This window comes from Rhopalosiphum maidis, chromosome 3 (assembly GCF_003676215.2).
Source record: "Rhopalosiphum maidis isolate BTI-1 chromosome 3, ASM367621v3, whole genome shotgun sequence".
NCBI classification, from domain to species: Eukaryota; Metazoa; Arthropoda; class Insecta; order Hemiptera; family Aphididae; genus Rhopalosiphum; species Rhopalosiphum maidis.
The window spans coordinates 9,084,855-9,093,739 of NC_040879.1; the positions used below are offsets into that span (position 1 = coordinate 9,084,855).

An 8,885-nucleotide genomic window follows, 5' to 3' on the forward strand; every position below is an offset into this window, starting at 1 on the left:
ATGCATAAAAATGCACGGGCGCAGCTTACAATCCGATTATTTGTTTTAGGATTAGAATTACAAAGAAATGGAAGGGTATTCGAGATGCATATGTAAAAGAAGTAAAAAAAATGAAACAAGTTAAGTCTGGATCGGGAGCAGAAAAGTAGTCATATTTATATTATAGAAGGTTGCAATTTCTACAACCAACCATAAAAAAAATCTACCGAGAGTAGTTTTGAAATTGCAGACGTTGGCGGTGATGGAAATTTAGAATCATCGACTGAAACTTCAATTGAGGAAGATAGTTCCAGAGTTCCAAACGAAGAACGTACTTTCAAAAGTCCTCTTCAGCAACGAAAAAAATAAAACTTCATCCTGCTGATGAGCACTTTGCCAACATCATAGAAAAAGTTTAAATCAGAGGAATACTGTAGATAAAAAAGAAGATGACGAAGATAAATTATTTTGTTTATCTTTATATAAAGAAATTAAAAAAGTACCAGATTGCAATGCGTTTAAAAAACTAAAATCGAAATTTATAACCCTACTTTTAAAAAATCAAGCAATACAAACTCATCCTCAACCTTCAAGTACAGATACCTCTAAATCCAACCATGTATCCACACCGTACAGCCAACAAAATACGCAACGATATGCATACACACAATATGATCGTCCAAATTATACAACTATTCCTCCATACGATACGCTTCGTTATAATCACATTTACACTCAATTCAACCAAAATATGGAACCTCTACAAGCTCCTTCACCTTGTCTACTAATAGTGAGATTTCTCAAGAGTCGTCTGACCTTGATTTATTTGGATAAAAAATAATTTAAGTAATATATAAGGTGATTCTTTTGTATTGTTTTTTAATATTTGTTAAGTCTAAAGGTTGATTTTTTATTTTGTTTCAATATTATAAGTAATTTTGTTTTATAATTTATAAAGTAGTTCAGCAAATATTTGTTAAGTCGAAAGGTTGATTTTTTATTTTGTTAAAATTTTGTAATATTTTTCAGTAAATAAAAAATTTAATAAAATTTAGACAGACTTACCTTAATGTAACGATAAGTTTTTCTTGTGGTGAAATGCAATATCTTGTTGCATTTTCATCAGCTTCTAAGGAGTCTTTAATTGTCTCCAATAGGTCATCGAACGATTTAATAGACATTCTAAAATAATTGAAAAATTTATCTTCGTGATCTCTAAGTTTTGGATATAATGTGATATATAGACTTGTTGAAAGTCTTGTTTTTAAAATTGGATGAACCCAATATTTTCTTTCCCTTTTTTGCCTTCGTCTTCTTATTCTTCGGTGGACAACCCACAAACACACAGCATCTACTATGTCCATTCTCGATGTACGTCTGAACAGTACTAAAATATGTTTTACATTGATACCTATTATTTATTTATTCTTCGACGCGCGTAGCATATGCAGCCATCTGAACAGTCATACGCGCGTTTTGTGGCGGGCTAACGCGCGTCCATGTGAACCTAGTCTTATAGCTAAATTGCGTTCGATTGATCGCCGTCGATGATAAACAATTTCATTAAGTACCTAAATAATGATTATTTCTTATAATAATATCATGAAAATAAAATATGTTTAATAAATCAATAACAACGGGCATAGACGTATACTTTTAATATATATATCTATATAAAGCTTTAGCTTTATCAGTTACTGAGTAGATTGTCATCGTCGAGAACAATACCCGAAACCAAATATTATTATTGTACCATTATAAATTAATATAATTATCGGTATGACTTGCCGTCGTCGACCATCGCTGTCGTTTCTGGGAAAAAAAAACATAATAAATGTATAAAAATATAAATAATAATTATTGAAAACCGACCGTCGGCCGTCGCACGTCATTTGATTGTAAACAGTGTTATTTTTGTGCATTCGGCATTGCATTTTGCATTAGTGTGGATAAATAGTGTGTACATAGTGCATAATTGTAATCAGACACAATTCAAACCTGCTAAAAAATGAAAACTCCAGTTGGTTCTCTGGTGAAAATATGCAAGGTTTTAATCTGAACTTTTTAGTTCCTTTTATATAATATCAACAAAGTTTGAGGGAGAACTGAAACTCATAGAAAGTTCTTTATTGTTAAATCCCGAGTTTTAAAAATATGAATTCTGCTCATGAAACGTTAAACAATATTGATTCACATTACTATCCTATATTTACATCATTTATTAAAATATTAGTTACACTGCCTATTTCTGTTGCAACGGCAGAAAGAAGCTTCTCCTCTTTACGGTTACTTAAAACTTGGTTAAGGGCTAGAATGACAGAAGAACGATTAACTGGATTAGCACTTATGTATATCCATAAAGATATTAATATTGACAATGAAAATAACATAGAAAATATAATAAATAGATTTTCTAAAGAAAAAAAAAGAAAACTCGATTTTGTGTTGTAAAAATGTAGGTATTTTTTATTTATACTATTATTGATTATAAATACTATAGATTGCTCACTGGACGACTTTTCGACGGCACGGTAAGAGTCGCGTAACGCTATAGGGCGCGGTAGTCGCGTGGTTAGTGTGGTCGGGTAACGTTGTAATCGCTAGCAGTCACTTCTAGTCGGTGGTGGCACAGCTATCTCAGGAGACAGATTATTTCATAATTGGCTACCTGTTTATACTTCATATTAATTTTAAACTATCTCTAGCATTATGGTAATATACGAACGTGGAGCGTACGATAGACGCTCAACTTAATCCGGTATCTGCTGTTTTCGCGGATTTACTGATACAGAGATACGGGATAATCAAATTGACTGTGTCTAGAATCAAAATATCTACTGCTTATATCTTTTAACAAATATAATTAATTAATTAATGCAATGAACACTAATTATGACAATTAATAATCTAAATAAATAAAACAATTTAGTACAGCTACGATTAAAAAAAAAAAACATAAACCTAGACTTTAATAAATAGCTGATACAAATGTATAAAATTATACACTCAAATTATTCGCAAAGTTACCCACCTATTTTTTGGAAAAATACGTAGTTTTTCAACGTTCTGTGCGTGTTTTAGATTCTGAGTGTAACAAATTTGCTTAATCAAAAACTTGTTAATGTATTTCAAGGTTTCTTCATAAGTAGTATACTTTAAAAAAAAATAAAATTATGATAATTTTTATAGGTAAGCGTCTGAAGTTAAAATTTTAACAAAATAAGTTTAAATAACGAGAATTTGCAAATTATTTCGGATTAGAAATTCATAAAAAAAATTGATTTTGTATCTTATTAGATTTTAAAATTGAATACAAAATACCTGATCAATTTGTCTAATTTGTTTAACAAACAAAAACTTTGCCGGAAGGCGGAAAGTCAAATAAATTTTTCTATAAGCGTTTGGAGTTCAATTTTTTATGAAATTAAATATTTACCCGTAAATTAGGTTAGATTAGTTAATCTTTACATGTAAACAGTGTAAACATACAATTTATCGTGGAACGATTTTCTTATTTTATTGTAATTCAAACAATAAACTAATAATCGTAGATACTTTAAATCGTCACCAAATTTTATATAAACCCTCAAAAAACGCAATAAAAATAATTGTAAACTAACCATTGTAATTAAGATAGACAAGAAAATAAAAAAGCTGTTAAAAACTATAAAAATTTAAATGGTACCTATATACCTGAGAACAAACACTGTTGCGTTGTGCAACAAATCTCCGAATAATTGTATAGGCATATCGAAACTATTCCCTCCATATATAATAAAACTGGCACATTAAACGCGTTGTGTATATTATTATTATTCGGTTTATTTTTAACTGCAACTCGTGTTTAAAATTAAAATATCTATAAAAGTAAACACATTGGTAATTCACTGACCACATTGTTTGCTTTCTGAAGTCGTGAAAAGCACTACACACTACTCCTGTCTTTTGTGTTATTATTTTCATTAACATTTGTCATTAAATCTTCATAAATTAAAACATGGTTGGTAACAAATGTATGTACAGAGGATGCCAGAATACGCGAAATAATTCATTAAAAATATTTTACCAATTTCCTAATAATGAAGTTGAATCAAGGAAATGGATTTTATAAACTCTGGTATGTATTTAAATAATACTAGCAAGACATATTTGCATATTTTTTACAACTTATAAACAACTACAGTATTTTATATTATAAAATATATTTATTGAATTAGAGGCTTATAGTCCAAAAAAGTTAAGAAGAAAGGTAATATGCTCAGCTCATTTTGAAAAGAATGATTATTCAAACCCAGCTACTCCGAAATCTAGTTTAAAACCAAATGTTGTACCCATTAGTTATTTGACTAAAGGTAAGTACCCAATCTTTTTAAAAATAATTTTTTGTACTTATCAGGGCTTAAAACCTTTCTAAAATAAGAGGTAATCTGCTCCGGCAGGAGCCGAAAATTGTTTACTAACCGGTTACCTGTTTTCTCGTCCTAAGAAGTGTTATTAACCAGTTATGAATTACCTTACACCAGATTAATATAATGGTTACCGGATACCAATTTTTAACGGTTTATGATATATTTAAATAACCACTTACCGATTTTAACCGGTTTAAGTACCACTTTTCACAAAACATTTGTTTTTTTAACTTAACCATTATGAACTATTTATAATGATGTGTTTACAGACTAAGATAAAATATAAATCTCAGTTCATAATATTATCTAATCTCTATTCTGTCTTAACTCTTAGACCGCGGTTTTGAATTTTTAAACACCTTTTTATAAATTAACAAAAAACTAAGGGCCGTTAGACTACAATGAGACACGGCGTAGTTGTGTATAGCTTACCATCTTCTCCATGCCAGTACAACCGGGTTCCAAAGATACTCGGACCACGTCGTCCGGCCCGAGGTGAATCAAGAACTCCAGGACTTCCGACTCAACCCGGTCGAGTGTCTTCTTCACCGCGACGTACTATGGCAACGTTGTGGCTTCTTCCGTTTTCCTTAAAAATAGTTCTGCGGGTTGTTTTTGTAACTTGCTTTTATAAGTCGAGTTTCTTTTGAGCACTTTTATTGAATTCAGGGTACGAGCCTCGGTTCGTTATCAAAAGATCTGGGAAAACCTGGATCGTCGTAACAATAAGTTGAAATCGCCATATCGACGAGGTTTCCCAGATTCTTTAGATAATTATTGATGGATGTGGAGATGGTTTGGCCAAGTTTTTCGTGTCTGTAGAACAAAAAAAAAATATTAATTAAAAAAATTAGATTCGACAATCCACTGAGTATCACTCACATTCCCAAATAATCTACAAAAGGTTCCACTCCGCGGCCCAAAAGGTCGGACCAATGTTTTGGTGTAGTCTTCCGGGATATAAGATACTTGTTCACGTAGAATATAATTCGCCCTACATTACCCATGTAATTCCTCACCGCGGCCGAATTCTTTTGATGACTAAGTGTGAGTGAGGTGCATCTGCAGCAGCAGGTGGTCCCGCAGGCAGCTTTATCTAGAGACCTTCGACCTGCAAATTCTTACGGACTTTTTTCACCGCTCTACAACAAACATGTTGGAAACACATTGAAATATTCAATTCATACCGGACCAAGTCTGGGATATACCGTACACACGCATCCGTCCCATGAAAATGGGACTTACAATATTTGGAGATAGTTTCGGACGTTTCATTTTTTAAGGAATCAAACTTCAATAGCTTTTGTTGAATACCGTCGTGTTCAGTGAAATATTGAATTAGTAAAGGAAACATTTTTTTAGCTTTATGATTGGATACATCAGTGCCTATTCCATAGTATGAAACTCCTTGCAATTTTTTTTTATTTCTGACAGAATGTGGGGCGAGAAATATTGTTAACAATTGCTGTTGCCTTCGTTCTGGCTGTGGATTGTTTTGCTACGATTTTGGAGTCAAGATACATCGTGGCATTCAGTTTTACTATAGAATCAAGTGAACTGAAAGACTGATGATGTTCTACAACATTATAAGCTGTTGTTAGTTCCGCTGCCCTTATAAGCAATGCTTCTTGGGTATCTTGTTTAATCATAAATTTGGATATAGGCGATGATGTCGATACCATAGCGAATTTTTTTTTGTGATTAGCCGTAGAAATTTGGTGCTTTACATCAGCTTTACCTCCGTGAGTAACGGATAAATAACATTTACAAATAGCACAAAGAGCTTCTTCATCTGTACGCCCTTCTTTTATAAAACTCCACTCCTTCGTGTACTCATCCGAAAAATGGAACTTTCTTTTTGCAGACATTTTTGTAGATTAATTTAAAATTACGCACTTTCATAAAAGAAAAAAAATCGTACCGTACGTCGTCGAGTAAATAAAACGACTGGCTGACTGACTGAATCCTACATTATTAATAAATATCATGAATCGATAACATTAACGATTGCGATAACGATTTAATTGGATTCTATAGTCCGCGCTACGAGAGAACGCATACGGCGGTGACCAAAATACGTATTTTTTCGCGCATCTCTACCACTGTACCAGCACGATCGTCACCCGTCGGAGCACTTCGGAGCACGCCGGTTTCGTCGGCAAGTAACAAGTTGAAAAAAAAACTTTTTTGTTTGGGATTCATGAATCGGGATATTTTGGTCTTTTGTCGGGACGTCGGGACAGAGAGTTCAATATCGGTGACAGTCCCGATTTATCGGGACGAATGGCAACCTTATACATTACATATTTTTGGCGATAAGAAACGTATCCCAACTTACGCAGCTAATCGGTTACAACGGTGGGCCTATGTTTTATCATTCGATTTCGACATGTGAAGTCCGACGACAATACAGCCGATTTTTTATCACGAATGAAATGTTCAAAATCGAAAATCATAATGAAAAATGTAGATGTATAAGATGTATAAGTCTCAATTTTAATCACAAAAAATCACCCTTCACATTAGACTGGTCTAAAATAAAAATTGAAATAAGTAGAGACACGATTCTCGCCAAAGTATAAACGCAGTCAAAACAGGAGAATGGGATAGTGATTTTTCTAACATTATAGAACTTCAGTAGTATAATTTACGAAAAACTCAAATTTCAGTGGAACAGCAGGGATGCCTATTGTGAGGTTACTGTACAATTTCTGAACAAATGTATAACCCTTGGGGGGAGTACTCGTAAAATTGAAAGTATAGCAAATTTCTGAAGCTCATTTGAGTTTTTTTTAGCAACAATTTTTCTTTAGTAATATCTCATAAAACATCTGAACTAGAAATCTATTAAAAAAAGGAAAGCAACAAATTCTTAAGAAATTTTTATTAGAGGTAAACAAATAAAACAACTACCATATCTATTCCGGTACCATGACTTCACAATTAGTTCATTAAATGTTTAATGGTCATTAAAACATAAAAAAATCATATAAATACTAATAGTAATGTAGTAATTCGATTTGAAAATAACCATAATCCACAACTATTATTTAAATATATTAAAGACCCTATTTTAATATTAATAATATTAAATAAGCTTGAAACAAAATTTAGGGAACTAAAGGAGACTATACACTCAGCAGTTCGCTGACCTGAAGTTGATAAGCTGCATTTTCAGATAACAATTGATTATCCTTTAATGATTTAATTAAATCTTCATACAAGTATAGTTTATTTTGAAGACTGTTTACCTATTTATTCAATTTATTTGATTTGATTTGTTTTTCCGGAAATTTTTGATGACCTTTGTTAAATGTCTTTTTGTTCTTTTGGGTATGAAAAAATGATCAACATTTAAATTACCAATATAGTAAGCATTAAAGAATTTACTTTTTTTGTTAAACTTTGAGGAGAAGATAGGAGAGGCTACGTTTCAGTAGTTAACTTTAATTTTCTAATCATGTTTTAAAGCAGGTGTTCTGAAACAAATTATTAAGATAGGTAATTATAATATCATTGTTTTACTCCATTAATCATACTAATGAGAGTAAATTACTGAAATTATTTAGTTTAACCTTTTTAATGAACTATAAGCTGTACTATCAGATTTAAATGCAGTTTGAGAACTTTGGGTATTTGAAACAGAAACTGAATGATCATCAAATTGACTGAAAAAATATATATGGCGAAATAGATAATTAAACAATAGTAAATTTATATTATTAAATACATATCCAGTTACAGCAAAAGATAATAATTTAACACTAACATTACTATTTATTTTTTCCAACTTAGAAAGAAAAATATGAAAAGTATCATAACCTTTAAGTGTTTTGGGTAGAATTATAATCAAATCAATTTTTGATTTATATGTAATTGAACAATGTGGGTCAATAGTTTTTTGGATGGCTAAAATCAATAAAAGATATTTTTATTGGTTCAGTATTTTCCTTAGAAGGGGTAACCCAATATGCTGAAATATTAGTATCTGAATTCTCTGATTCAGTTTTTTCAAGCAAATGTACTGAAGAAAAAATAGAACAGCGCCAACATGCGAACAACTTTCTCCTCGACCAGCTATACAATTATAATGAGCAGCTAACACATCTTCTGATTTTTTTTAAGTAAGCCATGGTATTAGTTTGGTTTCATTCAACCATTAAGAATGTCACACCAATAAATTGTTTAAAGCTGAAGCAAAATAAACATTTTTAATAGCAGCTTTTAAGCATAAACTCACCTCTGAAACTTAGGTGTATTATTAATATCAAGTCATTTTACATTGGATATCCATCCACTTGCGAACAAATTTTACGCTTTTAAAATTAGACCATTGGTACCATTATACATGTTTAGGTATCAAACGTCAGTCAAACAAAAATTGGAAATGTTAAACCTGTAAATAATATTATAACTATTGTCTACTATGAAATTATTTATTTATTTTATTATATTATTTTAGTAAAAGAAATAAATAGACATTTTATATTTATAATT

General features: G+C 31.3%; 1 pseudogene; it reads left to right on the forward strand.

Annotated features, from left to right (window-relative positions):
• Positions 1–813, forward strand: part of LOC113559699 — a 963-nt pseudogene extending 150 nt beyond the window's left edge.
• The last annotated feature ends 8,072 nt before the right edge of the window (positions 814–8,885 follow it).